Source organism: Thalassophryne amazonica, chromosome 1 (assembly GCF_902500255.1).
Source record: "Thalassophryne amazonica chromosome 1, fThaAma1.1, whole genome shotgun sequence".
Lineage (NCBI taxonomy): Eukaryota > Metazoa > Chordata > Actinopteri > Batrachoidiformes > Batrachoididae > Thalassophryne > Thalassophryne amazonica.
In genome coordinates this window covers 59,721,300-59,740,969 of record NC_047103.1, presented here as the reverse complement: position 1 = coordinate 59,740,969, position 19,670 = coordinate 59,721,300, and positions in this window count along the sequence as shown.

Here is a 19,670-nt window from a genome sequence, read left to right as displayed (position 1 = left end):
ACTGACAAAGGAGCTGTGCTTAACACAGAACAACTGTATTGCATACATGATATGCCGGTCTTACCTCGAAGATTGTTTAAAGCAGCAGCCATTTTATCGCACGGGCCAAGTCACGTTTCCACAGGAGGGATGGTAGCACTCATTAGCAAACATTTTGCAACGTTTGGGTTTACTGCCTACTCGAAAATTTATTGTAAAATGTGCCCAACATGTATTACGCACAATCCACAGGGGAATGTGAGACCAAAACAAGGCCAGTTTCCACAGCCAAAATATCCATTCCAAACACTTCACATGGATTTCATTGAACTTAATCAGAGTGGACCATATAAATATTGTTTGGTCCTCATTGGTGCTTTTTCCAAATGGGTTGAACTTGTTCCATCTGCAAAAGCTGATGCACTAGCTGTAGCAAAAGCCATTTGTAAAACTATTGTACCAAATTATGGCATTCCAGAGACCATCTACAGTGATAATGGACCTCATTTTGTAAATAAAGTGATATCTAGGATGGCAGACAATTTACAAATAACTTTGAAAAATCATTGCGCCTACCACCCACAAAGTGCAGGGTTGGTAGAAAGAACTAATGGAACAATGAAAAGCAGACTCAAAAAATGTATGGAAGAGACGAGAAGGCCATGACCAGAATGTTTGGACCTGGTTAAACTCTACATGCGTATTACACCAGCAGGAGCGGGCCTCACACCATTTGAAGTTATATATGGTAAACCTTATAGGTTGCCAGTGTTCCCAAAAGACTTAGAAATTGCTGATGAGGAGACCACATTAGCTGATTATATGAGAAGATTGTTACAAGAGAAGGATGTGTCAAAAGCAAATTTACTGCCATCTGAGTCTTTGTCCCCACAGGACAGTCCACTGGTTCAGCCCGGTGATTGGGTGTTCATAAAGGTCATCAAAAGTGCTGGTCCAGCCCACGCTGGGAGGGGCCATACCAAGTGCTGTTGACGACACCCACCGCTGTGAAAATCGCCGAGCGACCCAGTTCGATCCACCTAAGCCACTGTAAGCTACAGCGTGTGCCAGACCCTCCAACTAGTAGTGGGGAAGTCTGACTACAAAGGGGTTTCACCGTTTAGGGGTGATTCGTCTCAACGTCAGTGAAGCAACCACCTGATCCCTACTCATTTAGTGTGAGGTGTTTTGGTGACACTGTAAGCTGAGCAACATTGCTACTGGAGGATGCTTTGGTGGGGCGGGGCGTTCCGGCTGGGGAACAGCAGCGGGAATGTCGTGGTCACCGGCATTGCAAATGTAGCTGTTGTGTTGTGGTCTTAGTGTGTGGGATATTGATAGGACTTCTCACATGGTGGCTGACCCAGGAATGGGGCAGAAGAGGAGCGCTCCATAACAGACACCATCGATCTGAAGTACTACCGAGTGGCACACTGATGCATCACTACAAAGGCAATATGTGGTGGCGCTTTATCAACTATACTGCCACGTCCAACAACATGACTAACTGCTATGTTTGTGCTCGCATGCCAACATCAACATCACAACACAATGTCTACACGACTACACCCACAATTGTGGAATCAGGATGCCTGATGGCAATGGCAACGTACCCCGGCAGGGGCAAGACAATGACTCAGGCTGATTACTCACAGCCATATAAGACAAATGACTCTCTACTCACCCTTTTTCAGCCATACAAGACAAATGACCCTCTAACCTCCCACGACCGCAAAAGGTTACGTCGCGCGGTGTACCAGGCTTGACCACAAGCAACCGCTCCTCAGGTGATGGAGGGTGTCACCCATTATGGCTTCTATGGATGGTGTGTGGCAGGACATGGAACAAATGATGTGGGAGAAATCCCACCCTCGCTCTGTAACTTCACCTTCACGTATTGTGCATACGTGAATGAGACGGCTTTTATGAACTGGCGAGATCACACGTTGCGCAACACAGTCAGCAGGATACGAATGTCAGACAGAGCATGGTGCAAAGACAGCCCGTACAGATGTTTTTGCTCACCCTTCGCACCATTGTCAAAAGGTACCAGAGTCCTGTTGGACTACTATTGGCAGTGTGGCACAAACATATACACCAGTCTGCCTCCGAACTGGTCTGGAATCTGCAGTCTGGTAATATTACATCAGGCTCTGGTTTACATCCCGAAAGACCATCTCCTCAGACTATCAGACAACCTCCAACTGACTCAACCAGACTATCTGAGCAAACTAGGTGAACCCAAGGCACCAACCCATCGCCCGAACAAACGAGGATGTGAAGAAATTCCGAAGGACCATCACATCTTCTCCACAGGACAAGACATCACCATGGCTCTCTTTCCCAACTTTGGGATCACCGCCGTAAGAAAAGAAGTGGAATTCACCAGATACAAGTTTCTGCAGTTCATGAACTCATCCTTAACCTTCGCAAAGGCCACATCAGAGGAACTCACCGCTCTACGACTGATGGTGCTCCAGAACCGCATGGTTCTCGACCTTCTGACCGCACCACAGGGAGGTGTGTGCGTGATAGTGGGAAATGCATGCTGCATCTTCATACCGGACAACACTGCGGACAGCGGAGCCATCCACAGGGCCATCGCTGAAATGACTACCACCAGAGACACTGTGCAGACTACCATGAACTCCAAAGGCTGGGACTTCTGGTCTTGGTTCACATCTGGAACTTGGTGGCAACTCCTTATGAAGACGTGCATACCAATCATTGTTGTTTTAATTGTGTTTTGTGTTCTCATGCTCTGTGTGCTTCCATGTATTCGTAGCATGTTCTCTCAAGTGATGTCTCGTTCTTTCCTGCAGCTCCAAGTCCTACAGCAACAACATGGTGAAACCTAAGAACCCATGCAGCAACCGCTTGACGACACCAATGTGGCATATGAGAATGTGTGATGCTTTTATGATGTGCTTATTGAAAATGTGAAAACAAATGATAAGCGTCTGATGTTCTGCATTCACAAATGACAAACAGGAGGGATATGTTAGAAAAATTATATACTATCAAATCAAATAAATTTTATTTATATAGCGCCAAATCACAACAAACAGTTGCCCCAAGGCGCTTTATATTGCAAGGCAAAGCCATACAATAATTACGGAAAAACCCCAACGGTCAAAACGACCCCCTGTGAGCAAGCACTTGGCGACAGTGGGAAGGAAAAACTCCCTTTTAACAGGAAGAAACCTCCAGCAGAACCAGGCTCAGGGAGGGGCAGTCTTCTGCTGGGACTGGTTGGGGCTGAGGGAGAGAATCAGGAAAAAGACATGCTGTGGAGGGGAGCAGAGATCAATCACTAATGATTAAATGCAGAGTGGTGCATACAGAGCAAAAAGAGAAAGAAACACACAGTGCATCATGGGAACCCCCCGGCAGTCTAACTCTATAGCAGCATAAATCAGGGATGTTTCAGGGTCACCTGATCCAGCCCTAACTATAAGCTTTAGCAAAAAGGAAAGTTTTAAGCCTAATCTTAAAAGTAGAGAGGGTGTCTGTCTCCCTGATCCGAATTGCGAGCTGGTTCCAGAGGAGAGGAGCCGGGGATGGTGTAATGAGGTGATGGCAGGGTTAGAGAAGCTGCAGAGAGTTGTGTAAGACTACAACTCTGCTTCCTGGTCCCAACCCTGGATAGTCACGGTTTGGAGGATTTAAGAAAATTGGCCAGATTTCTAGAAATGAGAGCTGCTCCATCCAAAGTGGGATGGATGCCGTCTCTCCTAACAAGACCAAGTTTTCCCCAGAAGCTTTGCCAATTATCTATGAAGCCCACCTCATTTTTTGGACACCACTCAGACAGCCAGCAATTCAGGGAGAACATGCGGCTAAACATGTCACTCCCGGTCCTATTGGGGAGGGGCCCAGATAAAACTACAGAGTCCGACATTGTTTTTGCAAAGTTACACACCAATTCAATGTTAATTTTAGTGACCTCCGATTGGGGTAACCGGGTGTCATTACTGCCGACGTGAATTACAATCTTACCAAATTTACGATTAGCCTTAGCCAGCAGTTTCAAATTTCCTTCAATGTCGCCTGCTCTGGCCCCCGGAAGACAATTGACTATGGTTGCTGGTGTCGCTAACTTCACATTTCTCAAAACAGAGTCGCCAATAACCAGAGTTTGTTCCTCAGTGGGTGTGTCGCCGAGTGGGGAAAAATGGTTAGAAATGTGAACGGGTTGTCGGTGTACACGGGGCTTGTGTTTAGGACTACGCTTCCTCCTCACAGTCACCCAGCCGGCCTGCTTTCCCGGCTGCTCGGGATCTGCCGGAGGGGAACTAACAGCGACTAAGCTACCTTGGTCTGCACCGACTACAGGGGCCTGGCTAGCTGTAGGATTTTCCAAGGTGCGGAGCCGAGTCTCAAATTCGCCCAGCCTGGCCTCCAAAGCTACGAATAAGCTACACTTATTACAAGTACCATTACTGCTAAAGGAGTTGAGGAATAACTAAACATTTCACACCCGGAGCAGAAAAGTGCGGGAGAGACAGGAGAAACCGCCATGCTAAACCGGCTAAGAGCTAGTAGCTGCGCTAAGCTAGCGGATTCCTAAAAACACACAAAGTGAATAATGTGTAAATAATTTTGTAAATAATAATTTATAGAAATTCACATTTATATAACATCACATCATATATTGTTGTTTGTTCTGCTTCACATGATATGTGCATGCTTGTATCTTTTGCACCAAGTATTGCAGGTCTCAGCTGGGTTTTCGGCCTTGAGAGAGGAATGTTCCCGTAGGAGGACGGCAAAATAATGGCATTGATGTGTACCAGTCGGTTTCACAGTGTGTTTGAACTGTTTGATGGGAGGAAAGGGAGTATAGCATGATAGGCCTGCAGACCACAGCAAACTCACAGATGAAACACATTTTAATTGAATCCAGTAATGGTTCATCAACACAGGATGTGTGCTTCTAATCATCACAACTAACAACGTCATCATGCCCTGTTTGTAGGTCACTGTTTTTTTTATTCTGTTTGTCTGTTTGCATAAAAGATGCCACGCACAGAGAGGCAGTGTGACGAGAGTCGAGAGAGAGGTGGTGACTGCTCCGAGACAGCTCTTCCCTCTGCATGCAAAGCTGACAAAAGATTTGCTGGTCTCGCGTCCATTCATTTTTAAGTGTCCGTAAGGGGTAATGTGTTTTGACCCTGACAGCACCACTTTTGGTTTTGCTCCCATTTTGTATGAGATGAATTCAAAGATGTAAACCTTTTTCCACATACACAATATCACCATTTCCCTCAAATATTGTTCACAAACCAGTCTAAATCTGTGATAGTGAGCACTTCTCCTTTGCTGAGATAATCCATCCCACCTCACAGGTGTGCCATATCAAGATGCTGATTAGACACCATGATTAGTGCACAAGCCTTCGCTCCTCTTTCCATGACAAAAACTCCTGTAACAGTGGAATGTGCCGTTCATTTCCAAACTGGACGCTGTGTTTTATCTGGGACGTCGTCTGACTAGCACAGGAATTGTGAAAAGACGTGGACATCAGCACTTTTTCGGCACATTGAGACAGACATGCAGAGGAATTCCGCGCGTCGCGGAAACTCACGCATCTGCACGAGGGTTCAAGCTTGTCTGACGCAATCACACATGATTCAAATCCATATGGTTTTTGAAAAAAATAATAAGGTAGGATACTCTTCTAATAGACCTCGTATATGTGTGTGTGTGTGTGTGTGTGTGTATATATATATATATATATATATATATATATATATATATATATGTGTGTGTGTGTAATTATGTATGTGTAGGTGTATGTTGGTGTGTGTATATATGTATATATGTATGTATCTATGTATGTAGATGAAGACACAGGGTTCACTAGATGTTTATGATAATGGGATTTGAGTTTGTGTTGTTAAATGTGTTTGTAGCATGGCCCAAGCAGAGGGTCATCCCTTAGAGTCTGGTCTGCTTGAGGTTTCTTCCTCAATACATCAGAGGGAGTTTTTCCTTACCACTGTCGCCTGTGTGCTTGCTCTGGGGGTTGGTAATGTGTATATATGTATGTATGTATATATGTGGTGGGAGTTTATAAGCTTTGCTTCTGCTCACCCCCTTTTTGGTCACACATGTCACTGTGGAATTGTCTTCTGTATCAGTTTTTGTTATTGTCAAGTTTGTGTGCCAAAATAAATAAATTAAATTCAAAATTCAATTCAAATAGTGATCTTAAGAAAGGAAAGGTCATCCGCTTTTATCCTTTTTTGTATTAATGCATTTTTTTCCAAACATAAGTTCCACTTTTATTCTTGTTTTCTTGCTTCATTAAATTTTTTTCAGACAGAGATTAAAGCTACAGTATGTATGATTTAGTGAGCAGAAATGGGCTGTAGCATTCATGGCCATCTGTTCCTTTGTGCATAATTACCTGCAACAACGACTCAATGTGTTTTCATGAGCACAGAATGAGCCCTTCATATTTACATGGGTGCGGGCCCACTTGTTGTACCACCGTGTTCATACAGAAGCCCAAAAAGAACATACTGTCTATATTTTTGTATTTTGCAGTGCTGTTGGAAGACTGAAGAAAAAGGACAAGAAATCAGCGGTTTCTCCCACATACATGGTCTACTGGTTTCTAGTTGGACGCTAACAAGTTTGATAGCCCTCATTTTTGTGAAATGGAGGACCATACACATTGCTTATCACAAGAGAAGACATGAACCCATGTCACGAAGAACCTGAAGGAAAACAACGTCGTGGCTGGTGATGGCAAAATAAAAATGTTTATATAAAATAAAAATAATAAATAAAAATAAAACGTTTCCCAATCCTGATGCTGGGGACCCAAAGTACTGCACATTTCCCCTTTGTCTGCTAAGATTAGTTCAGGGACAAAGGGAAAATGTGCTGTGCTATGGGTCCCCAACACCATGATTGGGAAACATGTACGGGCATCATGCAATGTCACCACTATATGACATGAAATCCTACACACTGCAATTGGTTTTTACAAGGTTCACATATTAACCAAGAAAACATTGCAAACAAATGCCAAGAAGTATTTATTACCGCCACCAATGGCATTAGGTGGAGGTTATGTTTTCACCCCTGTTTTTTTGTTTGGGAACAGCCTGGAACCCGCAGTTGTCATTATGAATTTTTATAGATATTATCAGGGTTTTACATATCCTGATAGGCAAGAACTGATTAAATTTTCAAGGTCAAAGTCAGGACAAATCTTGAAAAATCCCTATCCTTTAACACTGAACAAATTTTAAAAAAATAATAATGCTGACCAAAATATCCAGTTTCTTTCATATTTGAAAGCATTATGTAGGATGGTGTCCTTTATCACCTGACAAAGTTTGACCCAGATCTGATCTGGATTACAGATTTTGTGGCCATTAAAAACCCCATTTAATGTATATTTTACATATGTCTGAAACAAATGTGCGCCAATCACTCGTATTTGAAGGTGAGGTGCAGACTGGCACCCGCTATCACCTGACGAAGTTTGACCTGGATCTGATCTGGATTACAGATTTTGTGGACATTTGAAATTATTATTGGAAAGCCCATTTTGTGTACATTTTGCATTATATCTCAATCAAAAGCACCTCAGTCACTCTCATGTTTCTGTTATGGATTTACCTACACCACCAAAATTGGATGGAGGTTCCAATATTATGCCTGTCTGTCTATCTTCCAGTTATCAGTCAGAAAACATGTCAAAAAGCAATGACAAATTGTACATATCAGTGATAACCAATATACTGTGAAAATTCAAGAATTCAGAAACCGAAAAAGTAAAAACAAACAAACAAACAAAAAACCTGACAACACCACAAAAAACTTCGAACAGGAGTTTCACCTTGAAAATTTTTTCCAAGGAAAATTTTGTTGGAGGCTCTATGAGCGCAGTGCTCTAGTTAATTTTTTTTATTGTTGAAGGGATGTTACTTTGTGTCAGCTTAGTAAAAAACAGAACACACACACACACACCTTTAACTGCTTACTCCACTTGAGGGTCACAGTGTGTGTGTGTGTGTGTGTGTGTGTGTGTGTGTGTGTGTGTGTGTGTGTGTGTGTGTGTGTGTGTGTGTGTGTGTGTGATGGTGGTGGTGGTGGTGGTGGGGGGACTGGAGCCTATCCCAGCAGTCATAAGGTGTGAAATGGGGTACACTCTGGGCAGGACGCCAGTCTGTCGCAGGACCACACATAGACAAACACGTTCACACCTGCACGCACACCTATAGACAATTTAAAGTTTCCAATCCACTGAACCTGCATCTCTTTTGATGTGAGGGGAAGCCGGAGCACCCAGAGAGAACCCACGCAAACACGGGGAGAACATGAAAACACCACACAGAAAGGCCACAGGCAGGAATCGATCCCATGACCTTCTTGCTGTGAGGCAACAGTGCTAACCACTAAGCTGCCCAAAAACAGAAGAGATTCAGACAAATGATGGTATGGACATCCATACGACATTAAACATAAAACAATGAGGTGGGTCAGCAGCACCATCCCAAGGAGGAGTTCTCTGCACACCTGGCACAGCACACAACCGACACCGAGTGGCACTTTATAACATTATGTTGTCTGGTTGAGGAGGAAGCTCATGATTTTCATGTGCATGGCACATTGCGGGTGCGGGAGGTAACAGTACTTGATGTTTGTATCTTTGGTGCTTCTGGTGTTAGTATTATATGGCAGTGAAAAAAGATGGTCACTGGATGTTTTTTGTACTATGTTTCACCGGAGAATCCTTTTGTAAAGCTGGAATGACTGTTAGTGGGGTATGGTATGTCATTCCATAGGATTTTTGTGGTAAAATAGTTTTTGTTGTTGTTGTTATTATTATTACTAGTATTATTAGGGTTCCAAGCACCGGAGGGGCAATGATCTTTCCCCTATATACCCTGGGTCCTTCCTCTGCACATGTCCAAACCATCTCAATCTCACCTCTCTGATTTTGTCTCCAAATGTCCCACCTGACCAGTCCCTCTGATATGTTCATTCCTAATTCTGTCCATTCTGTTATGTGGGCCGCTGAAGAGGAGGTACTGCTGGCCCACCAGAGGGCGCCCTGCTTGGAGTGCGGGCTCCAAGCACGAGAGGGCGCCAGACCCAGAAGAAGTGACAGCTGTCATTCATCCCCTGCACCAGCTGTCACTCGTTCATCATCATCACCATCATAAAAGCCGGACTGCAACTCCACCTCCTCGCCGAGAAATCGACTACCATTAAAAAGGTAATTTCTCTGCTGACAGACACTTTGTGTGTTTAACCTGAACTTCTGTTACAGCCGTTTTCCTGGAGTGTTTCCTTATCTGAGGGATTGGCGTTTGGTGTGACAGCGACGGCTTCGCCTCACATCCCAACCCAGATAAGTGGTTAAACCAGGAGCTGTACGAGTGTGTGATTGGAGGTGGAGGAGCTCCCTCCTAACTGTGTATGGACTGTGAATTACTGAGTGTGCGGACTCACACTCATACATCATATCTCTGCTTTCTGCCAGCAGTACCAGGGTCGACAGCCGAAGACAGAGGCCACCTGGGGACTCGGGACTTGGCGGCTCCGGTGTTCTTCAGGCCGTTGGTGGTGGAAGCCGTGTGGGACGCGGCTTCTCTCTCGTCAGGGGTCTTCTATCTTCGAGCCTGCCCACACGTCACCTGGTGTTTATTGACTGTGCAAATTTCTGTACATTTCGTTGTGTATTATCACAACATTAAATTGTTACCTTTTGGCTTACTCATTGTCCGTTCATTTGCGCCCCCTGTTGTGGGTCTGTGCTACGACACCTTCCCAACACATTCTCGTCACTCGTTTAGTTCCAGAGGTCTCCATTTGATTCAGAATGCTGCTGTTAGAATGTTAAATGTTAAATGTTTTTGTTCTTAACATACAAAATCCTCCATGGACTAACGCCCCATTATATGGCCAATCTGTTCAAGCCTTATATACCAGCCTGTACGCTGTGTTCTTAGGAGACAGGATTATTGTGCTTTGCTTAGGTTAAAAAGAAGTCAGCAGGCCACAGAGCTTTCTGTTACAGTTTCACACAGTTCTTACAGGATCACAGTTTCTTACAGCTTTCTCTTACATGTTGTGTGGAATAATGTGCCTGCTGAGATAAAATAATCAGATTCTCTGGAGATATTCAAATACAGATTAAAGTCTCATCTGCTCTCTCTTTCATATGAGTAAGATAGTAGTGTTGTACTGATTTACTTTTCTCCTCCATCCTAATTTTACCAATAATGGAGCAGGTCTCAATCTCATCATATCTAAACTAACTGCCGGCGGTCACATTAGCACATTCTTCAAGATTTGACAAATTGAGATTTCAGCTTCAAACATACAACAACAACAAAACATACGCTACCATTTCACTGCTAGACATGCTCTTGATGTGTCTTGGGGTCATAGTTTGTTTGTATCCTGTTTAATATCTAAATAGAGTAAATGTGCAGCCACACCATCATCACACCAAGCAACACAATGCTGAGTGCAGTGTAAGCAATTGGTCGAGCAGCGAGCCAGGCCTGTGGTGTGTGGAAAATTCTAATGGAAACAGACAATGCACTGGTCCCAGGTCTGGTTCTAGCCCTCCATGGGACAGGGCTGATCCCACTTCGACAACAGCGCACGATCTTCTTTACTGCCTTTTTTGGTTTCTTTGATTGCCCTCGTGCAGGGACCACCACATCATGGGCTCGGGAAGGATGTTCAGGTTCGCCGTTTGTGAGTTACTGCAGTTCACAGGCCTTTGTGTGCCACTCTTTATCATTATGCAGAAGTTTGCTGTCATTGTAGTAAAGGTCAAAGCTTCAGAGCAGCCCCCGGTTGACAGCACCACTGGTTGATTGTTGCCTCCTCAATTGCCTATGTTACCTCTACTGCCCTGCTGGTCTGGCTACCCCTGAAGTACATGGTCTTCATGAAGAAGAAGTTTCTCATTGGAAAAAAGAAGTGGTGAGTTCCTGAAATCGGGCGCCTGGGAACTCGGTGCAGCTGAATGAGTGTAACCAGATGGGCTGGGTTTGGACAGGCTTGTAGCTGATTTAGATGTCTCTTTTTGCTGGTTTAGCATGTTCTGAATCTGCAACTGTCACCATGTTCCTTCCTTCATTTTTGTTTCTGTCACTTCCTTTCTGTCAGGAGGCCTGTTGCCCTTGTATATGTGATCCTCTCCACATTACCCTGCTTTGCCTTTCTCATCGCCAGCTCAGAGGTACAACATTAAACATTTTCACCCATTTAGTTTATGTGGTCTTTTATTTTTTACATGTATTTTAGATGACTGAATGCAAATAACACAACAAATTCACATTTAGCACATTTTTCTTAGATGAGCAGGATTACAGTGTTCATTTACTCTGTGTGTGGAATTGAGGTGATAATTGGAGATTCCTCCCCTGAGGACCAAAAGGTTCCTCAGAAGTGTTTTAGAAAAGGAGCTCCTGATAAGCAGCTTGGTGTCTTTTCCTGTTTCTGTGGGTCTTGTCAAATCATCTGCCCCCCAAAGCATATTTTCACTTCCCTCCTGGCACATGTCCAGCTCCTATTTGCTGTTTTATGTGGCATTTTGTAAAGTCCAAGCTGACCTTTTGGTCTCTTCTTATCTGGTGTCTTTTGCATAAGATCCATACATTCAGCAAAAGATGACCTGCTGGTCTTTTTGTTCTGTGTCCTGTTGGTATGAAGTCCTGACTCCAGCAAATACCAGAGCTGGAAGTACTTGTCCAGGTCAGAAATGTTCAGATTGATGTACATGCTTTGTAAAAAAGTCCATTAATGTCAGTGTTGAGAGGGGTTGGGTTATTGATTAATGTGAAAGGTTTTACTAAGTAGCACTTACATGCAGCAGTAATCCATCCATCCATTTTGCTGTAGCCTATCCTAATAATAATAATACAACCACAATTCCAATGAAGCTGGGACGTTGTGTAAAATGTAAATAAAAACAGAATACAATGATTTGCAAATCCTCTTCAACCTATATTCAATTAAATACATCACAAACACAAGATATTTAATGTTCAAACTGATAGACTTTATTGTTTTTCTGCAAATATTTGCTCATTTTCAAATGGATGCCTGCAACACGTTTCAAAAAAGCTGGGACAGTGGTATGTTTATCACTGTGTTACATCACCTTTCTTTCTAACAACACTCAATAAGTGTTTGGGAACTGAGGACACTAATTGTTGAAGCTTTGTAGGTGGAATTGTTTACCATTCTTGCTTGTTGTACGACTTCAGTTGTTCAACAGTCCGGGGTCGTACAGGTCGTACACGTACAGAATGTGGCTTGGCATTGTCTTGCTGAAATAAGCAGGGACGTCCCTGAAAAAGACGTTGCTTGGATGGCAGCATGTGTTGCTCCAAAACCTGGATGTACCTTTCAGCATTGATGGTGCCATCACAGATGTGTAAGTTGCCCATGCCATGGGCACTAACACACCCCCATACCATCACAGATGGTAACAATCTGGATGACTTCATTCCTCTTTTGTCCAGAGGACACGACGTCCATGATTTCCACAAACAATTTGAAATGTGGACTCATCAGACCACAGCACACCTTTCGACTTTGCGTCTGTCCATTTCAAATGAGCTCAGGCCCGGTGAAGGCGATGGCGTTTCTGGATGTTGTTGATGTATGGCTTTTGCTTTTCATTGTCGAATTTTAACTTGCACTTGTAGATGTAGCGACAAACTGTGTTAACTGACAATGGTTTTCTGAAGTGTTCCTGAGCCCACACGGTAAGATCCTTTACACAATGATGTTGGTTTTTAATGCAGTGCCACCTGAGGGATCGAAGATCACGGACATTCAGTGTTGGCTTTCAACAAGTAGCTTACGTGTAGAAAGTTCTCCAGATTCTCTGAATCTTCTGATTATATTATGGACTGTAGATGATGGAATCCCTAAATTCCTTCCAATTGAGCAATGAGAAACATTGTTCTCAGTAAGATAGTCCACGAGCTGCCGTGACACCACTTTTTCCAGAATTTTAGAGCAAAATGATAGATTTGGTATCGGCTGATAGTTTTTCAATACACTAGGGTCAAGATTAGCTTTCTTAACTAATGGTTTAATCACTGCAGATTTGAAACATTTAGGAACAGATCCAGAAGTTAATGAAAGATTAATAATTTCCAACACAGTTGGCCCAAGAGTGGGCCACAGGTCCTTAAACAGTTTTGCTGGTATAGGATCAAATAAACAGGTTGTGCTTTTTGTTGACGTTACGAGTTTTGTCAGCATGCCTAGTGAGATACTATCAAATTCTATAAATCTAGGTCATAGTACCTCAGTAATGGTGCCCACCTCAATAGCAGGGTGTAGTGGCTGGGTTAAGGCATGCTGGGATATGTTTAACCTAATATCTTCTATTTTCTTCTCAAAGTAATCCAGGAAATCTTGTGCTGTAAAAGGAGAGTGATCTACAGGTGGTCGTCCATGAATATGTGTTGCCACTGTGTTGAACAAGATTTTTGAGTTATGCTTGTTTTTGTTGATCAAATCAGAGTAATAGGTCCGCTTTGTAGCCAGTAATGCATGCTTATAGTCTAAGATAGCATCATGCCACGCAAGGTGGAATACGTCATTTCTGTTCTTGCCTTATGCTTGAGGTCACGCAGGTAATCATTGAACCAAGGTGATTGTGATTTGGGGGAGCGCGGTTTTAACACAGGTGGCGTAATCATGTCGAGTATAGTTTTGAGCACTGAGTTTAAACTATCCACAAGTCTGTCTGCTGATTGGGTATTTGCCAAATGTGAAGCTAAGACATCAGGCAGTCTAGCTTTGAGTTCAGTCTTAGTTGAGGAGTTGATGCATCGCCATAGTGATATATAAGGTTGTTGTTCCACTAAACATGGCAGCAAAACTGTAAACTTAATAAGTGAGTGATCAGACACCACTGATGTAAGGGGTATGATGTCAGTATTCGTGACAGCAATACCACGGGCAAGAGCCAGATCCAGGGTGTTTCCACCAATGTAAGTCGAGTCCCGAATGCATTGCCGAAATCCTAATGCATCCACAATCAGAAGGCTTATTTATATGAATATCAAAGTCACCAATGATCAGAATGTTCTCTGCACTAGTTGACAAGTTAGAGATGAATGCACCAAATTCATCTAAGAATTCAGAATATGGGCCAGGAGGCCTACATACAGTGACAAAGTAATACGGCTGATTTTTTATTATTCTGACCTTGGCAGTGCGTAATATCCTGAGCAGAGCGGGGAATCAGATGCTCAAATGAGTTATATTTGTGACCCCCAACAGCTAATAAGCTAAACGTAGATTTATAAATAAGAGCAACACCTCTGCCTTGCTTCGCATCACGAGGGACGTGACTAAATGTATATGCTGGTGGGCAGGCCTCATTTAAGGGGAGGACAGCTTTAGGTTTAAGCCAGGTTTCACATAACTCAATCATATCTAAGTGATGATCAATAATTAGATCATTAATCAACAGTGATTTTGAGGACAGTGATCTTATGTTAATGAGACCCAGACTAAGGACCTTAGTGGGATTGACAGTTGAACTGTTTGGATTTAGGGGTGGTTCCAGAGTAGCATATATAAGATGCCAAGAAGTAGGTTTAGATTTGACACATTCCGCGTGCATTGTAGGAAGCAGACATGAAATCATAGCTATTGCTGGAACAACCCCTGGGCCATCCTCAATTTCAACATCATCCAATGTAGTAATGGGTATTACGTTTGCAAAGCATATCCCTCTATGATTTTTTGGACACATCTATGGAAGTAGGCCACAGTCTCAACTTCTTGAATTTCTCTTCCTGGCAGATAAACTGCACTATCACCATAGTGGATTTTCTGTACTAATTTCCCCGCTAATTTAATGGATTCCATTTCCACATTTGTCATAAGCCTTGCAGTGTCTCTAATCACCTGCTCCGTGGCCTGCTGTAAATTCCTGATGTTACCCTCCCTGGAGACCTCTATCTATGTTCGCAGACAAGATGGCGGCACCTTCCCCAGTAGGGTGGAGGCCGTCCGGCATCAGCAAGCCATGGCGGCCCCAGAACGAAGGCCAGTTATCAATAAAGCTAAAGCCTTGCTGTCTACAAAATTGCGCCAACCACCTATTTAACGATGTCAGCCTGCTAAATGCCTCATCAGTACCCCAGGAGGGGAGGGGACCAGAGACTATTAATCGATGCCAACACATCTTTCTGGCAAGGTCACAAGTACTCTCTATGTCCATTTTTGTAATCCTCAGCAACTTTCAGGGTCTGTTTGCAAAAGAACTCTCACATTCCATTTGGGTCACCAGTTGTATACATGGCTAAGTCCTCTATCAAGATCGCATACAAAGTCTCATGAAATATTTTAATGTTGAAGTCTGTCCAGATTTAATTCTGGACACTTTGCAAATGAAAATGAATTTTTGGAAAACTTGCAAGTCTGTTATCAGAGTTCTATAGAGTGTCCAGTTCCACAGATGTCTCCAGCATCTTTCCACAAGAGCATGATCATTGTCCTTAGCATCACTGCTATTACTATTACATCACTGGTATTAGAATACCAGAAGAAACTGGCCCTGCTGTGGCCATTCTAATGCAGCAAACCAGCATTAGAAACAGTCTGTTTGCTTTTGAGGGAAATTCGCCATGGTCAGGCACATCAGATCCTTCCGGCATGTGCCGAATGTGGCACAGAGCTGTTGGACAGCACCAGCCAGGGCTTTCCCAGAGTCAGGCTGAACCACACTGCCTCTGGTAATGTGTACTGTATATTACGTACTGTACATATGTCATGGTGGTGTTTGTGGCATCCTGGACATGCGCACTCCCCCCAGAACAGCACATGAGAAGCAAATCACACTCACTTCTCTAGCCAGACAGCACCACAGCGCTGTGGAGCTGTGGAGTTCGATCACGCACAGCCCTGTGCGGCTGTGGCGTTCGATTGCGTGCAGCCCCGCGGGGCTGTGGAGTCCGAGGAGTGCAGAGGCTCCGTTATGTATGGGAAGGAAATGTCCATCCGTAGGGGACGTGCTGACAGACAGTGAGGGAGAGGGACAGGCGAATGCCAGATTTGTCACATATCACACATGACGCATATTGTGTGTGGGCTGTTGGACAACAGAGATTGGACAGATGTGGGGCATCATCACGTTACATGTCACATCACGGACTGCTTGTTATAACAGGTTGGTGCACTGGTGGTGACTGCTGCGCACGGAAGTGATTTGATGACCATGATAAACTGATCTCTCATGCACCACAGTGATGTGGACATCAAGGGGGCCTGCAATCCATGATTATAGTCCATACTTGGATGACATTTTGGGTCCAGTAGAGTGACATGGCAGGTCTTGGAGGAAGGGCAGACGACAGCGCTGCTTTCCGCCTCCTCTCCCCGTGTTTGCCTCCCAGACTTTCAGATTTTGGGTGGCAATTGGAGCGCACATGTATGGCATTTGAACACGGCTGTCCGAATGTCTGTCTCTCCTGAATGTGCCTCGAAGTTTGGCTTTTTTTCCCCCATTCTGGATGATTCGGCTTGATTCCTGCTCATTTGTGCTAAGTGTTGTCATGATTTCGGCCTCATCTGGGGTTTGATTTGGGTTTTTCCTCTTTCATGTTCTGAGCCTTTTGTCTTTTAGTCATGTATAGTCCCGCTTAGGTTATGTCTGGTCTTGTTTCATGTTCATGTCAGGTTGTCATGCTTATGTTATCATTAGTTTTGTTTCTGTTATCCTGGTAGTTGTCATTTATGTTCACTTAGTCACTTCAGTCCTAGTTTGTTTCTGTTCATTTATGCTTTGGTCTACAGTTCGGTTTATCACATTTTTGGTATTTTGCTTTTGTCACAGGTACTGGTCATTATTTATCTCTGATTATGTTCCATTTATTATTTATCTGTTAAGTCCTTTTATTTAGATCTTATAGTCACTGGCTGTCATTCTGTTCATTATTCAGTCTTAGTTTATACTGTCATCTCACCATTGTTTATTGCATTCACTTTTATATTTTGATCCATCTCACTCCAGTTATTGTTAAGATAATTGATTTCTTTGTTTACTGCCATTTTGGTTCTGTCAGGACTGGTTTATATGATTCTGTTTTAAGCTCTGTTCATTGATCTATGTTTCTTTCATACCAGCCCAAAAATGTTCCCACTCCATATCACTGCACCAGCCATTGTGTTTTTGTCTCACACTTTGTTTGTCTGCTTTGTATTTTCACTCACTCCCGCTCTTGCACTTGCTCACGTGTCTTTGTTACTTTCATCACTCCACTGTGTTTTCCTGCCTTCACTCTCTTGCACTTACCTTTGTCTTCCCTGGTCACACCCCCTTCCAGAACCTTCCCTGACACCTGTGTCTTGTTCCTCTAATTACATCACCAGTTATTTAAACCATCACAGTCTCACAGCTCACTGCCAGTTTGTTGTCGCTCTATGCACACATCCCAGCCTTTGTATTTCATCCTTATTTCTTGTCTTGCCATGTACCGTGTTTTGCTTTGTTTTCCTCGACCGCGCCTTTTTGCCTCAGCCTTGATAACTCTGTTTGCTCGTGCCTGTGAACCCTGCCTGAATATGACCGTTCCTGCCAAACCCATATTGTGCTTCTGCTCCGCTGACTGATCACCTGTGTGCTGAACCTGAACCTGGAATAAAGACCTTGATTACTGACACGCCTAAACCAAGTCTGGGAGTCTGCTTCTTGGGTCCAACCGCTCCTGGTGTCGGGCAACCACCCGCCTTGACAAGTGTAATCCAACCACTGAGATCTAGATGCTTCCAGGTCTGAAATGGGCCTGAAAACACTACAGTTTAGTACAAAAATAAATTAATTCGAAGGTCTGTGGTCAGACAGGAAAGGAGCACTTGAAGTGGAGCACACTTTGCTTTGGCCTTAACTACTCCCAGCCCACCAAGTAAAATCTTGAGGGGAGATACTGTTCTGGTTCAAAAGTCCTGCATTCTCAAAAATTACAGTAAATACCACTTGCCTGGTAGATCAGCTGACTAGATGTTGTGGAGTTCTGTGTATTGTAATGAAAATAGTATGAGATTAGGCAATTTAAGCTACACTTTAAGTTTTCAAGTAGATGATTAAGCATACAGTGTTATTTGGAAGAAAGACTATGGACTAAACAATTTTACCTTTTTTCCAACAGCTGGGACATTGTGCCATTTGTAAGTCCTGATTTTGGTAGTTTTATACAAACCCTTTACATGTTATCGTAAATGTGATGACTTGTCACCTTAACATATTGCTGTCCCTCTCTGTCAGTTCTGCAGGAATCGTGAGGACTTCTGTGATCGTAACAGGGGTTCAAGTGTGTTCATGGATTTTTATGGTTTGGTTTGTAACCAACAGCATCAGACAGGTGATTGAAATGACGGGTGTTCAATCAGCTACTGTAGGCCCTAGGTTTAGAGATTGAGAAGTATGCCTGCACACTGACATTTCTACATACACTCAACAAAAATATAAACGCAACACTTTTGGTTTTGCTCCCATTTTGTATGAGATGTACTCAAAGATCTAAAACTTTTTCCACATACACAATATCACCATTTCCCTCAAATATTGTTCACAAACCAGTCTAAATCTGTGATAGTGAGCACTTCTCCTTTGCTGAGATAATCCATCCCACCTCACAGGTGTGCCGTACCAAAATGCTGATTAGACACCATGATTAGTGCACAGGTGTGCCTTAGACTGCCCACAATAAAAGGCCACTCTGAAAGGTGCAGTTTTGTTTTATTGGGGGGGATACCAGTCAGTATCTGGTGTGACCACCATTTGCCTCATGCAGTGCAACACATCTCCTTCGCATCAGCCGTGAAGAGAACACCTCGCCAACGTGCCAAATGGCAGCGAATGTGAGCATTTGCCCACTCAAATCGGTTACGACGACGAACTGAAGTCAGGTTGAGACCCCGATGAGGACGACGAGCATGCAGATGAGCTTCCCTGAGACGGTTTCTGACAGTTTGTGCAGAAATTCTTTGGTTATGCAAACCGATTGTTCCAGCAGCTGTCCGAGTGGCTGGTCTCAGACGATCTTGGAGGTGAACATGCTGGATGTGGAGGTCCTGGGCTGGTGTGGTTACACGTGGTCTGCGGTTGTGAGGCTGGTTGGATGTAGTGCCAAATTCTCTGAAACGCCTTTGGAGACGGCTTATGGTAGAGAAATGAACATTCAATACATGAGCAACAGCTCTGGTTGACATTCCTGCTGTCAGCATACCAATTGCACGCTCCCTCAAATCTTGCGACATCTGTGGCATTGTGCTGTGTGATAAAACTGCATCTTTCAGAGTGGCCTTTTATTGTGGGCAGTCTAAGGCACACTTGCGCACTAATCATGGTGTCTAATCAGCATCTTGATATGGCACACCTGTGAGGTGGGATGGATTATCTCAGCAAAGGAGAAGTGCTCACTATCACAGATTTAGACTGGTTTGTGAACAATATTTGAGAGAAATGGTGATATTGTATATGTGGAAAAAGTTTTAGATCTTTGAGTACATCTCATACAAAATGGGAGCAAAACCAAAAGTGTTGCGTTTATATTTTTGTTGAGTATAGGTGGAATATCTTGCTTTTCAAACTGCGATGGCCCGACATGTTTTAACTTCACTCTGCATAGCCGAAACTCCGGTAAATAATACAACGGTCTTTAACGATGGGG